Consider the following 15,982-nt stretch of genomic DNA (forward strand, 5'->3'; position numbering starts at 1 on the left):
GGGCTACTTGGCCTGTAATGCCAATAGTGCGCTCCGCTACTGGGTCTACTACCATTGTCAGAGTACAGATAGGTATGTTTTGGAAACCCACAACTGCCACGTGTGGTTGTGTCACACATTATGACCTTGTGTGGGTCTTTGTGCATAACAATGCATGCCATTGCCTAAACCAGCAATCGCAATGCACACATGATGTATGTGTGTGACACATACACATAAATACCTGTGACATGCAGTAGTTACCATGTCTGACACATGCCTCGAGTGGATAAATGGTATTCACAATGCATAACAATATGACTGTGTCTTACTGTGCAGGGGCCGCATGCGGTATGTGTCTATACAGTGTGGGTTGTATATGGTAAAATACCTACAGCAGGGGATACACATCTGGTCTGGGCCATATAGTCTACATGTAGTCGATGAACAGGTGCTGCATGTTCCCACCTGTTGTGGGAGTGGTAACATGTTATTCCACTACAATTCAGTGACCACATACTGGGAACCTTTCAGCTAGTGTGTTGTAGCTACAGTAATGCTCACGCAAAATGTTTGGCTGGATGCAGTCCAGCCATATAAAGACATTTCTTGAGACTGTCATATTGCCAGTGTTGTTATGGAGGATAGGTGGGTTTCCTGTGTATGGCAGGGTTGTGTGTGCCAGGCTATGAACCAGAAGGCAGTCCGACATACTGTTAGCTGCACATGAATAGGCCCTGATGCTTTGTGCTGTGCCAACAACCTGGAGGTGTGTGTATCTGTGGTGCCTTGGGATACCACCCCCCTGTCCATGTGTGTTACATGTGTAGGGGACGACAGGCATGGTATGAGGTATAACCTGGCAGTGATGGGTTGCACCTGTGAGCCGTGAATCAGGACTCTGGTACTGCACAGACATTGCAGTTCACCGTGCTGAGGACAGTGTCCAGTGCATGCATCTTGCGGTGTACACTGCTGGTGTTGTGTAGCATCACTGTTAGTGTCCTATCTTATGTGATACCTGCGGAGGTGGCTATGTAATCCGTGTCCTGCAGCAAAAGGCACTATGTGTGTATCAAGGGGCTTCACCAATATACAATGGCCCATGGGTGTCACGTGCAAGCTGCCCTTCGCAAATCATTGTGGTTTCCCTAGCATGTTAGCACACGTTGACAGCCAGTGGATACCCTATGAATGACATTGGAGATTGAGCAGAATGTAGACATAGAACACCCTTCCTACATATAGTGGTAGCATACCTGGTGAGGGTATGATGGCAACCAAGATCAGGCTCATACTGGCCCATGCCACATGCTGAGAGATCCCTTCTATGTTCCCTATCATGTAGTCCAGGGAGGTATGTCTCAGGTCATCCATAGTGGCATGGTCAATGACTGAGTCATATGTGTCCATGCCTCAGACTGACCTGTATGCATGTGTTTTGTGGTGGACCATAGTGCCCCACAGGCATATCACTGTGACCTTCACCATGTACAGCCTGTTGAGCGGGACCCCACTGCAGCGGCCAAGAGAGGTACCTGACACATCTGTAGCAGGTGTGTTCTGTAGCCCTACAGGCTGTGAGTGTGTGGCACACGGGATGTGTGTGCCATGTCTGGCATGTGCTCTGTTCCGACGTATGCCTGTGTGCCAGCTGCGGAGGTGTGTGATGCTCAGGCAGGATGCTATTCTGAGCCTCCAAGTATGCCCCAGTGTGTTCAGATTGCTGTCAGTGCGGGTCTGTCAGACTGGTATTGTAGTCACTGTAGTATGTCATGCCACCTGACAGGGTATGGCATTACTGGGTTCAGAGTGCTCAGTCCCCAGATTGGCTATGTGGTGGCATCCCACACATGTGTTGTACGTTCCTGGCCAGGGGTGAGGGTTGACTTCATACATGTGGCAGCTGTGACATTGCCACATGACTCACATAAACCACAACTGGACCATAGAGGTGATTCACAGGTTACCTTTGCACATGCTACCATAGTAGTGTGATTGCCATGGTGATTACCAACACATAGGGCCAATGGGGAACAACATACTGAAGGTGTGTATGCGTGGGTGTACTGCTACTGATTTCATAGCACTGGCATATATGACTGCACATGTGGGTAAATGCCAGGTAAGACATGTGCAATGGTTCACAGGCAACGTACATGCGAACAGGACAGACAGTGATGTTCTGTCATGTGTAAACTTGACATACGTATAGTACGCTATGCAGATGTCACTAGGAGTCCACAGAAGCACTGTACCTCTGCATTGCAGGTGGAAGCAGTGTACCAGGGAACCCCAAGCGAACATGCATGCAAACAAAGCTACAGTAAGCAGGGCTGGAAGTAGTCCATTATACAACAAAGAAAGGGTAACACTAACAGTAGGTAACAGTGCAAATATGTAGGCACTATCAACATGTTCCCAGGAATGCACAGCTCAGATGTCCATGGTAGAACTGATATTATGTCATAGTTAATTGTGATTTGGATTACATTGGTACTGCACACGTATCAACATGCGCAAACATTCACATTGCATAGTTGTTGTGGGCAACTTGCCACCATTACTGTACATGTCCATCATTGCGTATCACTACTTGCATTAGCTTCCCCCATGTGCTACCCATGTATGTGGCTATCTGTTGACATCCTTACCACCGGTATGCAATAATGTACAGCTGTTACACTTTGGTACATACTATGGGTGTAGATAACAATTCAGGACAGTCATACGGTTACTGCATCAGGCATGCTGAGATATGCACAGTCATATCAGCACACTGTACTGTTACCAACATGATACTACTAATACACTTATATGTAGTCACCCTGTGCATCAGCAATGTGTTTACCTGTTCCTGCACTGATGTTGGAGATTGCAGGAGGTGGCACAGTTTCATCATATGCACAGGGTGTGAATTAGGTATGCCTGAGTCTGCCACTGATACCACCAATTGACATGTGTGTGTATGTGTGTTGGTGAGGGACAGCAGTACAGGGTGGGGCACTGTTGGTGCAGTGTGTGCGTGTATGTGGTAGTCCTAGGTGTTAACATTTCGCATGTGTGTATGCACGCACACAGTTCCACCTCATGGCTGCCATATACAGGAGTTTGTGGACAGCCACAGACTGCACCTGGCAGGTCATACAGATCAGTGTCTGTGGGCATGGACACGGTACCTGTGCCTGGCAGGGGTGCTATGGACCATATCCGGTACTAAGCCAGACTGGGTACTGTCATCAGAAGCAGGAGTGTGTTGACAGGACACAGGTCCCTGTTGGGACTGTCCAGAGCCACGTGCACGTGGTCTCCTGGGGCGTTCCAATGACAGCACAGACCCAGCATTGCTGGGGCTGCTGCTGGCACTGTGTGGGCATGCGCGGGCCTGTTGTCATCCGCGACGACTGCCAGCTGCTGCTGTTGCTGGCATACGGCCACGTCGATGCCGCAACTGCCCACCATTGCCCTGGCTCATGGACATGTGGTTGTGGAACTGCTGTAATATGTCCCCACAATGTCTGTCTATGACATCGGTGAAATTACGGATAGCATCCGCGATGTCACGCATACTGTCAGTCATGGCTGTGCGACATGCTCTCAGCTCCCTCAGACCCTGTCTGGTGTACCTTTCCATACGCGACTGTGCCTGCATGACAGCCCGAAACATAGCTGAGGTTGACAGACCTCTTTGGGCACGTCTGCCAGAGGCAGTACGCCCACGGATGGTCCTACGAGAACCCATGGGCAACTGTCTGTGTGGTACCATCGCAGGACCCTGCCCATGGCTGCTGTGTGGAGAAGCATGTGCCACAGATACCACATTACCCTGGTCAATGCCCACTGTATCCTGTCCATCACCTAGGGACAATGGTGACATAGGATGTACTGGCAGGATGACTGTGCGCAATGATGGGGTTGACAGCTGTGTACTGTCAATTGGCTGACCAATGACGGACCCTGACACACCTTCCTGTGCCATTACACAGATATCATCATTATCAGTACCTGTGGCACCAGATTCAGGTTCCCTGCTGCAGGCCACCAGAGCAGCACCAGAACCTGTGGGAGGAAGACAGGAAACACAGTTTACAGTGTCCACACAATGTTACCAGTGATGCACTTATGCACACATGCACACGTGGACACATGCACACATGCACACATGCACACATGGACACAGGCACAAATGCACACATGCACACATGCACACATGCACACTTGCACACACACATGTGTGCATGTGTGCAAGTGTGCTCACATGCACACTTGCACACATGCACACATGCACACATACACACAGACACACGTGGACACAGGCACACATACACACATGCACACATGCACACATGCACACGTGGACACATGCACACATGCACACATGCACACATGCACACGTGGACACATGCACACATGCACACATGCACACGTGGACACATGCACACATGCACACATGCACACGTGGACACAGGCACACATGCACACGTGGACACAGGCACACATGCACACATGCACACCCCGCAGTATACACACAGAGCACTACTGAGTTACACTAGTATTACTAGCACTATCAGGACTATTATAGGTATTGTTAAAACACACTCACCAGCATGGATGGCCTGCCTTGCTGTAACACTGGAGGGACCTGCAGAAATGAGGAGATTAATGTCAGTGGGCACAACTGTGCCATTGATACTGCATATGATACAGTGCAGTAGTACACCAGTTGCCTTTCACACAGCTGCTGATATTGCCAATATCACACCTGCACAATTACATACTATGTTGACAGCTACATACCACAGACGCACCTTACACATGCATAAACTAACAGTGTACAGAACAGTCAAGTGTACATATGGCATATTACCTGCACGCTCCATGTCATGCTGCTGTGTGGATCCAGCCTCCATCATGATGCAGGTGTATTGCTGTTGCTGTTCCGGGGCTGGAGCCACAACACTTAGGAGTAGCCCCTCCAGTCTGGTGAGGGGGGGATGTGTGGCCACCCCACCTCCTGTGGCAACCTGTTGCCTGTGGATATCCGATGCACGCTGATGGACATTTCTGATTAAATCACTGCAGTGATGTCGTACCTGCTCATATGTCCTATTATGCGTGCCAATGTCATTTAACCTACGGACAAGGTCTTGCCACAGTGCAGCCCTCTCCTGCTGATTCTGGCTGGTGCGGGAAAACAGTATGTCATAATACCGCACCAGGCTCTGGTGTATCTCCCCATCTTCTGCTGCAGAGTAGGCGGGATTACGCTGATGCGCCATGTCCCTGGAAGAAAACACAAACAGGATATCAGCAGACTATGTCAGCAATATATGGCACACATACTATACATGATACTCAACTGTAGTGATACATGCTACATATGGGAGTAGTAGTATGTGTGTCTGTCTTGGTGGATACACAAGTACATGGCCAGATATCAGTGCTCAGCCAACACCTGTGCAACAATACCTGCCACATTCCATACAACATAGTAGCATGCCCCATCGGTCAGCACACTGCGACGGGTCCAATGCACAACCTCACTCTGGGGGTTCATACCAAGGTACTGTATGTGGAACGCCATCCACTAGTGTGATCTGGACACAAGTTACTCGGCCTGGATATACATATCCCACCACCACCACCACCAGCACAGTAGACTACTTTGATATGTATGTGATTAGACAGTTATTCACTTGTTAGGACTGAGATGGTATCCATGCAGCCCACTGGGCCAGTGGAAGCCACAACCCACACTACTGACTCCTTTGTGAATGCTTCCCATGGACATCCCAAAGATTGCATGGAACATGCACACACATTTCTAACCCAGACCCTATGCACAAAGGTTAGGCATCCTGTCCGGTGGACCCCAGCCAAAGGCAGATTGTATAACGATAGAAGGAGGCTACTGCAGGACAGAGCAGATTCACATTAAGGGAAGGCATCTGTGGTCAGCACTGGTAATAAGCTACGGTCTCTCATAACAACATCCACGGCCTACTCTGGGAGGGAAATGGCCATGAACACTATAGATAACCACAAGGCCTTCTTCAGTTATGTTACACATATGGACCAAATGCCTCAGATATGCTCTGAGTTAATACACACCTACTTAACATTCACCGAACACACAGATATTGGCAACATTCTTGCAGACAGGTTCGGTGCATGTATCCCCCCTCCTTCTCCCCCACACTTAGAAATACTTATCACAGCTGAATGTAACCTCCCTATCATCTCACATGTCCAGGTGAGGGCCGCCCTCAGCAAAGCAGAACACACAGCATCAATGTGACCTGATGGTATCCCTGGATGTGTGCTACGTGAACTCCAAGAGGAAATACAACCGCATATAAGACTGATATTTAACCTTGGCTGTACTACAGGATATGTACCTGAACACTGGCATACAGCAACAGTGGTCCCACTCCACTAAGGAGGCACCTCTACTGACCCTGGGAACTACCGCACCATAAGCTTAACCAGCCTGGTCTGCAAAGCTATGGAATGATTCAGTATGGGACGCATATACAGCGATATTGGGTACCTGCAGACACTTGTTCCCAGCCAGTTTGCCTTTGTGATGGGCTGATCCTGCCTTTTGAACCTGGTTGACCTTTCAAAACAGTCACTACAGCCATTGATGAGGGCAACGCAATCCATACAGCCTACCTGGACTTGCCTAAGGCCTTCAACACAGTACTCCACTCAGGCATCATAGACAAGCTCATTAGCTTACATGTTACTACATATGTCACATGATGGGTTGCACACTGGTTGACATACAGAATCCATAATATCGATATTGTAGGAGCCATGTCAGACTCAATGCCAGTCACATGTGGTATCCCACAGGCCTCTGTCCTAGGACCCCTCTTGTTTGACATTTATTTCTCAGATGTAAAAGCAAACATGTGTGGGTTGTGCATGACAAAGTTCCCAGATGACTGCTAACTAAGCGCCATAGTCGTTACACCAGCTGACACACACATCCTACAGACAGGCCTCACTGCAATGGAAAACTGCTGCCAGGATCATGGCCTAACACTGAATAACATGTAATGTATAGTCATCCCCTTTTGGTGGAACTACGTGCACACAACATATCACATGGACATACCTATAGATACAGACCTATGACACATATGGAGGGTTCACAGTATGCAGACTATTAACCTGTTACTTTACATTACCTGTGTTTGTCGCAGCTGGTTGCGTTACCGCTACTACTGCTTCCTGCTGCTGCTGGCACGGCTTGGTACTATCACTGCTGACAGCTTCAACTCAGTTTGTGTACCATGTGTTGTTGTTTGTGTTGTTATTTTTCTCTCTCTCTCTCTCTCTCTCTCTCTCTCTGTCTGCCTCCAGACAGTGCAATGAACATATTGCATGTGTGGAGTGTGATTACAGGATGCTTTTGTAGGTATCTGCATAAGTCCATGTGATGGCCTCTGCACCAATTGTAAGCCAGCATTTGCTAATTGCATGCAGCCAGTTGTGTACTGATTGCAGTTCTCACTGTGATTTCAGGATAGTGCTATAAAAGGGTATGTGAGATAGGCATTCCCCTTTCAGACTGTAAGGGCGGGGACCATGCTGGTATGCTGTGGACACTGTTCTGTGAGTGTAAAGGTTAGTATCTCTCTCATGATTCAGGCTGTGTTGTAGATTCACATTTCTCCATTCATCTCTCCTGTTTCCTGTAGTAAGTGTGTATGCACACTGACACCTACAACTATATATATATATATATATATATATATATATATATATATATATATATGTGTGTGTGTAAATATACATACATTTATATATGTACATTAACTGACATTATTACCTACTAGCTACCAACTAGCATGGCTGTTTCTGTTCACACACTATTATTATGGAAATCCACTAGTTCTGACAGTAAGTATGAATGACATGCTTTGTGTACTACACATCCTATATTCCCTTTACATTAATTCCTACTATTACATGATATATTTATTTTAGCACTATGTTCTTGTATAAGAGTCATGGCTTAGTGGTAGGTCATGCAGACTACTGTTTCTAAGGTCCTGGGTTAGGGACTGACAGTGGGATTTTATTCTGCTTTTGAACTGACTACAGGACCTGTCAATCAGAGTGACTAAGGCACATTTAAGCAGTTGTAACTGGGTTAGCACTGGTTTGCGTGGCATTCAGCTCTGTGCACACCTGCTTACAACCGCTTAACAGTGCTTACTCTGGCGCACACCCGCACTATTTTCTTTGAAAGAAATGAAAATGGGGAGACAGGAAAGTGGTGAAAAAGGGGTCACAAAGAGGGTAAGACAGTAGGGAAACAAGCTTGGGTTTTGCAGGAGGGATGTAGGTAAGGCCCATAGCTGCCCATTTCTTCATCAGCAACAGCTGTGCATATGTATGTAATTTGGTGTGACATTTGAAACCTTCCACCCCTGAGAGAGGTGTCAGGACAACGATAATACTTGTTGTACAGCCAATTGTAATTGATAGTTTCCATGTCCAGCAGACATGTGTGCGGAATGGGCAGCTATGTATGGGGCATAATTTTTTTGTGGGTACAGAGTGCCCTTTTTTTTTTTTTCAGGTGAGAGTGGTATGTCAGGTGAAGGAAGTCGGTATAGCTGGGGAGGTAGGTTGGGTAGGTCAACAGACAAGACAAACAAGACGCATACAGGGGCGGTGTATGACACGTGTGGGGGGTTACACAATTGACGGGGATGGATGTTTGGATATCCAGAGCCCATGAGCCCACAGATGGCAACAGTGGAACTGATATCCCCACCCATGGGCAGTTGCCACTGTTCCTTCACTGCCCAGGACGGGGCTGTGCTGACGGCTGTGTAGGCCGGGCAACAGGCATGCCCGTAAGTTGTGCCAGCTGTGCCTCAAGCTGGCATAGGGGCCCAAGAACAGAGTCCCAGATCTCCCTATGCACCACAGTCCGGACGCTATGGAGGGTGAGTGGTGGTTCTCCTCCAGCCACACTTGCAGAGGGGGGATGGGCCCCATCCCCTGCAGCGCTTCCACCCGCAGGTGGCACAGGGCCACCGGAGGAGGGTCCAGACTGGGCACTAGTGCCAGGTGCACTCGCCAGCTGAGGTGGGAGAGGTGGGTCCGCTGGAACCCGCCTTCCCTGTCGTCCTATGTTTTGCATTATGTCATGACAGTTTGGGTTAGTAACATACAATACCATTCACAATTAGTTGTAACAGCATGCATTAGTATTCCCATTAACCAAACACCCAGATATTCACACCATTGAACAGCGAGCATAACACATGCATAATTTGAACAGCAATACACAGTCCAACAACATGCAGGGTTGATTGATGGCAACAGGCCATCAGGTTTGGATGTATGAACAGGGCAGATATGCCCTGGCAACGTACATGCAAATATTTATGACCCAACAGGACAAATGTCCAGGGGTGTTAATTGTGATTGCACATACCATTTTCATGTGGAATGGGTTATATGTGGTTATAGGGTGGGGTGAAGAAAATAATATTAACACCTTCGAATACCAATACATATGCTGTACATTTCTAATAGCTGCAGATATATACACACTACTGTTCTAACTACAGTTTCCTATATGATAACTACTTCAATTTGGTGATAGGACTGTTGCTGCTACATCAATATACATTTTATTGTTCTTCATACACGTTCATATCTGGCTTTGTTCAACTACATCATCCTGCTACATTTGCTTTATATAGCTATAGACAACTGTGGATGTTTGGTATTTCAGACAATCATACTATCTTCATATTGCAGACTGAGAGCAACATATGCAGATTTTGGGATACACATTCCAGCTGCAGCAACACTTTGAACACATTTTGCTGTTTGGTTCTGCTTGTCACATTCATTTCATTCTGTACTGACTGCAGTATACTTTATTCAGGGGTTATTACTACATTATTGGTGGATTCATAACTCTTTCTCACACTCTCTCACTTGTTTTCATTTTACTATTCAGGATGGTACTTACTTCTAGGCTTTATTGACATGTTTTACCTGTAGTTATTACAATCCTTTCCAGCAGTCTCATTTCTGTCATGTTTCAGTATTTCAACAGGGGTATATATCACACATGTGATTTGCTCATCTTCTGCAGCTGTACTTTTCAGCCTGCTGCAGGTTGTGTACTATTATATTACAGGTGGGGCATCTTTATTTCAGACTTTATTTCAGACATTTTCATTTTTCTGTTTGGATTACAGACTGCAACACACTTTTGTAATCAAACAATACTTGCAAACACTCTTACACTGTTACTTGCACATTTTATTACTTAGTGACTACACTGCACTCTTTTGTTAACTGTCATACTTTTATATTTCTTTACAGTTACTGGGAGAGCATTACTGACCTGCCTGGTGGCACAACCACACCAGCCTATCGCCATAGGCTCTGCGGTTCACAGAACGGACACCTGCAGCTGTAATATAAATGAAGTAATATTGGAATACACATCTCCATAATATCAGCTAGTTTAATTTCTTACATACATAATTAAATGTAACTTACTCAGTAGTGGGGCGTTGGGCATTTGCCGGGCCTCCTGGATCCAAAGGTTCAATTGGTCCTGCTTGCATCTCTTCAGGTCCGCATGGTGGTGACGGACCTGCTCACCAGTCCTTGGAATTCCTGTGGCACTGGTGAGATAATGAGCCAACCGGTCCCACGCCTCAGCCCTATGTGCTCCCCACAGGACCTGGCCCTGCATGAGTTGGGCCTCATGATTGTGGAATAGGAGCCAGACCATGTATCTGGACACCTCAATGCCCCACCTCTGTGCTCAAAAGCAACTACCCTCACCTACTCCTGACATTCTGGCTGCAAGTTAGTTCTACAATCGTTTATGCTGTGTATTCCCGCCTATGGGGCTTACATATGCCATTTTTCCCGCACATATCTGTGATTGGCCATTTTGGAATTGTAGCAACTTCACAAAACCTGCTTTGTCATCCTCCACTTTGTATTCATTCCTATATATTTGCGATTACTGCATTTCTAGGTACTGCTGTCATGGCTTAGTGGTTCAGTACCTTGACTATGGTGCATAGTATCCTGGGTTCGAACCTGGCCACTGCTTTTTATTTTTTATGACTGTCTAGACAGGCTAGGGGGTGTGTCTGTGTAAAGGCAGTTTTGATACAGCTTGCTCAACGTTGCCCGTCGGTTAGCTTGTTGGCGGTGCGCAGCTCCGCGCAAACGGGGTACGCTGGTTTACACTTCATTTGGCTGTTAGCATGCATATTACGCTCAGCTCAGCTAGGGGCACACAGTTTCAGCATGTTAAACCACTGCTCACCTACGGGCACTCATTTTACACCTGTTAAACCACTGCTCACCTACGGGCAGATGCACTCACCTTGTTAAACTGTAGCTCAGCTATAGGCACATCTGGCATTTTTTATTGTTTTGTTATCTCACATTTCTTCAAAATAAATGGACTATTTCATTACATTTTACATAAAATATATTTTTATATGTGTACATATTTGTCAGGGACTTGTTTCGTGCTTATTTTACTAAAAATAAAAATTGATGTTGTGGGGGCTCGAACCATGACTGCTTGTTCTTCAGCCGACGTCTCCACCGCTACACTATTGCTTCTTGGCTTACTTTGCATATTTAGTTCTTATATGCTTTTCCACTGACTGCTAACTGTGGCTAAGCTACGGGCACGCCTGCGCACTCACGGGCAAACATCTTTATGATTTAAAAAAAATATATAACATGTTCATTTATATATTTTATGTTCATAGTCTGTGGGGGCATGTGTTGTGTTTATTCACATTTCCATGGCCTCTGTCGTGGGTGTTTACTTTGGGCACTTTTACTCTTCTGGGGGAGTGTCCACTTGCAGGGCTCAGCCTACGGACACACCCCCTACTGTCTTCGTGTTAGCCTTAGGTGTGATTCAGCATGCCCTCATGCATATGCATGACATGCTGACATCACACCGTTTAACTGCAGCCTCCGTGTAAGCCATGTATCTCTTACACGGAGACTTTGTGAATCCTGCCCATTATCTTATACACTTCTATATGACTGCTTATAAGTTTGTTATAATCAAAATCAATAAAATTGTTTTTAAAAAAGAAAAAAAGCCTCCGGATACTGGAAAAATGTGGAAGGACAGCACAGCACTAGTATACAAAGACATTTATTTAAGGAAAAGTAAATATTTTGTCTCAAATAATGTCATTGTATAATAGCAATAACCGACACCGTGGTTGTGGTATAGTAAGATTTACCCATGGCTGCCTTTATTTAATCACTCAGGCTTTGCCCTTGTGATTAAACCACAACAACCTTGGGTAAATCTTAATATGCCACACTGACGTTGTCGGTTATTTCTTAAGTAAAATATATACACTTAATGATAATGTATCAGTAGCAAGTAATTAATTTTCAATTCTGACTTCTTTTTTAAATGAAAATGTTTGTTTACCCTTAGCTCAGTTTTGCTAAGCCCTGCTAAGCCAAGCTAAGCAATGCTTAAACAGGACCTGTCTGAGCAATACTTAGCAGTGCTCAGCTTTGCTTAGCTGGCTTGACCATTGCTAAGAAGGCCCATTCTAAGTAGTATTTAGCTCAGCTAAGCAGATTTGAACACTGCTAAGCACTGCTCAGCATTTGCCACCTTAAGCACTGCTCAACTCAGCTTAGCAGATTTGCCCACTGATCAGCTTGGCTCAGCATTTTTGAAAATGGTCCAATGATGGCAAAAGGCAGGAATATGGCCTTATTTAAACCGCACAGGCAGGAATACTGGCAGGAAAGTGATGAGGTTAAAACTACCAACATAACAATTGCAACAAAACCCAAATTAAATGTCATGCTGCTAAATGCTAGGAGTCTAAACATGAAACTGCACTCATTACAAACAGTCTTAACCATGGAAAATGCTGACATCTGCGCAGTCACAGCAACCTGGTTCAGAGCTGTGGAGAGCATCCCATCCATGCCTGGTTACTCATCCCATCATACATTCAGACCCCCAAACTGTGGGTTGTAAAGCTAAAGGAGATGGAGTTTTGCAGTTAACCATTGACAAGACCCTTATACAAATCATAGCTAGTTACTGGCCCCCAAATCTGACCCAAGATGCCCAAACTGCCTATCCAGACTTGATTAAATCTAGCCAGATTCTATCCTTTCCCCTGATCCTGGGTGACTATAACTACCCAAACATAGACTGGAAGTACTACTCATGCCAGAACACAAATGGCTAGAGATTCCTTAATTTTGTCAATGCAAATGCTTTGGAACAGCTAGTCAATGTCCCCACATGAGGTGATAATATCCTGGATTTGGTATTAATGAACATGAGTAACCACTGCAACATCCCTGCAGTATCATCATCCCTTGTAAGATCAGACCATAAAGAGGTCATGTTTAAAGTCACCATCTCCAGTGACCCCTGTCTAGCTAGGGTCAAACAAAAAAAATGTCCAAAGCTGATTACAGCCATCTGAGGGATGGTGTAAACAGCTTCACAGCCCCCTTATCCTCTCTAGGAACTGGCACCAGTATCCAAAACTATACCAAATTACTATATGAACATGGATATAGATGCATGGAATCAGAAATACCTGACAGGACTAAATCATCCCTAGCAAGGAAGAGTAAACCTCTCTGGTGGACACCTGCAATAAATAAACTCTATAACAAAAGAAAAAAGTGCTGTCAAGGACCAAGAAGGAGCAGGTGTCCAACTGGAAGCAATATCTCCTTAGCCTAGACAAGCATATAAGAGCACTAGTGAAATCCTGCAAAGCAAACTTCGAGTCCAGATTAGCCAGATCTACTAGAGACAATCATAGGGCCTTCTTCACATATGTCCATAATCTCAAAGGTAGCACCCAGATCTGTTTAGAACTGGTGGTCAAGAACACCACATATACAAATGCCATAGCTATAGCAAACCTACTGGCTGACAGATTCAGCAAATATTTCAGCCCTCTTTCTCCCCATCAGTAAATCAGGACATTCCCAGTACCTGCCCCTTTCCCTTATATCTAGAGATCAGGCCATCACTGCTCTCTCAAGTGCAAAATATACAGCATCAATGGGACATGATAACATCCCAGGCTGCATCCTACATGAACTCATGAAGGCAGGAACTTGCAGCAGCATTAGGTGTCATATTCATCCAAAGCCTGACTACAGGCTTTGTCCCAGCTGAGTGGAGGACAGCCTCTGTCATCCCTTTACACAAAGGTGGAGCATCCACCAATCTGGGAAATTATAGACCCATCAGCCTTACTCGCCTGATCAGCAAGGCCATGGAATGGATTATCATGGACCTCATTAACAAGAATATTGTCAACCTCCAAACACTCGATCCCACATAGTTTGGCTTCGTGAAGGGGCGGTCAAGTCTGTTACATTTGGTCAACATTTTTGAGACCGTCATCAAAGCTATGGATGAGGGGAAGACAGTGCATACTGCCTACCTTGACCTAGCCAAAGCCTTTGACACTATTCCCCACTCGGGCATAAAAGATAAACTCTCTCAACTAGGCATCAATCTGTATGTTACCTGATGGGTAGTTAACTGGCTTACTGACAGAACCCACCTAGTCAAAATAGGGGAAGCCATCTCAAGCAGGAGACCTGTATCAAGTGGCGTACCCCACTGTTTGTTCTTGGAGCCTCTGTTATGTGGGATATACTTTTCTGAGGTGCAGACCAAAACCAATGGGCTATGGCTGACCAAATTTGCAGATAACTGCAAGCTGGGAGCTGTCATAAATTCCCCTAGTGATGTGGACATTTTCCAAGAGGGTCTCACCCAAACAAATGACTCGTGCTAGAAACATGGCCTCAAGCTGAATACAAAAGAATGCAGCATCACCTTTGGGGAGAGTGATGCCCCCACAAATTATCACATTAATAACAACATCCTAAGCACACAGTCAGTTGTGAGGGATTTAGGCACCCAGATTGATAGCAACCCGACTTTTGACTACCATGTTGCTTCCATTGTATGGAAAGCTTCCTACATGGCCCACCTCATAAGTAAGGGTATCTCATCCAGATACAAGGAGGTCATAACATCCCTGTATTCTTCCCTTATAAGGCCCATTATTGAGTACAATGCCCCATTCAGCATGTACCTCGCAAAGCACATGCAGCAGCTGGAGAGACCACAGAGGTTCCTCACCAGGAGACTCTAGGCCCTCAAAAATGTACCATACACAGATAGGCTAAAAGTCTTATCCCACCACTCTGTTTCATGCAGACTCCTCAGAAGTGACCTCTGTCTGGCATACAAGGCCATGTCCAACCCAGCCCTGTTGGAGTTGCTGCATATCCTTAAAACAAACTGAACTCACACAACCTGCACATAAGGCCTTAACCTGGTCTGTAAAATGAATAGAACTTGTTTGTGGGGTAGATTTGTGTCCCAATGATGCAGCCAACTGTGGAACAGAGTCCCTCTCCATGTCATGCAGAGTACCTCTCTAGGCCTCTTTAAGAGGAATCTGGATAACTGGATGGGAAACAGAACATACACCCCTGGGATCCCACCTGTGTCACTGCTGAACAGAGGAAACAGGTGCTGACTTTGAAGGAACATGGGCAAAAGTCTTGGCTAGGCCTATAAGGGCCTCCTAACCAATAGCCTAGTATCATCCTATGAACCCATGAACCTATTACCGTAGATGTTTTCTGTAATTATTTCAGACTGTCCGGCAATATTGTCTGAAGTTATTCCCTGTGAGTCTGAACTCTGTAGATACTGTATTGATTGAGTATTGTCTTATTCCTTTATTAGTTATTATTAAATATAGGTAAACCTTGTCATTGTATAGAATTAAGTAAGGTCTTTAAGTTCTTGCATGTGTATTCAGTGACACTGTACAGCCCACACCAATAGGCTCGGTCTTGGTCACACTTACCATTTGGCTAATAGGCACATCACACAGTAGGATTCGTCACCCTTTGGTAAGGGCCGTACAGCAGC

Source organism: Protopterus annectens, chromosome 10.part0 (genome assembly GCF_019279795.1).
Source record: "Protopterus annectens isolate FY-2018-M chromosome 10.part0, PAN1.0, whole genome shotgun sequence".
Lineage (NCBI taxonomy): Eukaryota > Metazoa > Chordata > Ceratodontiformes > Protopteridae > Protopterus > Protopterus annectens.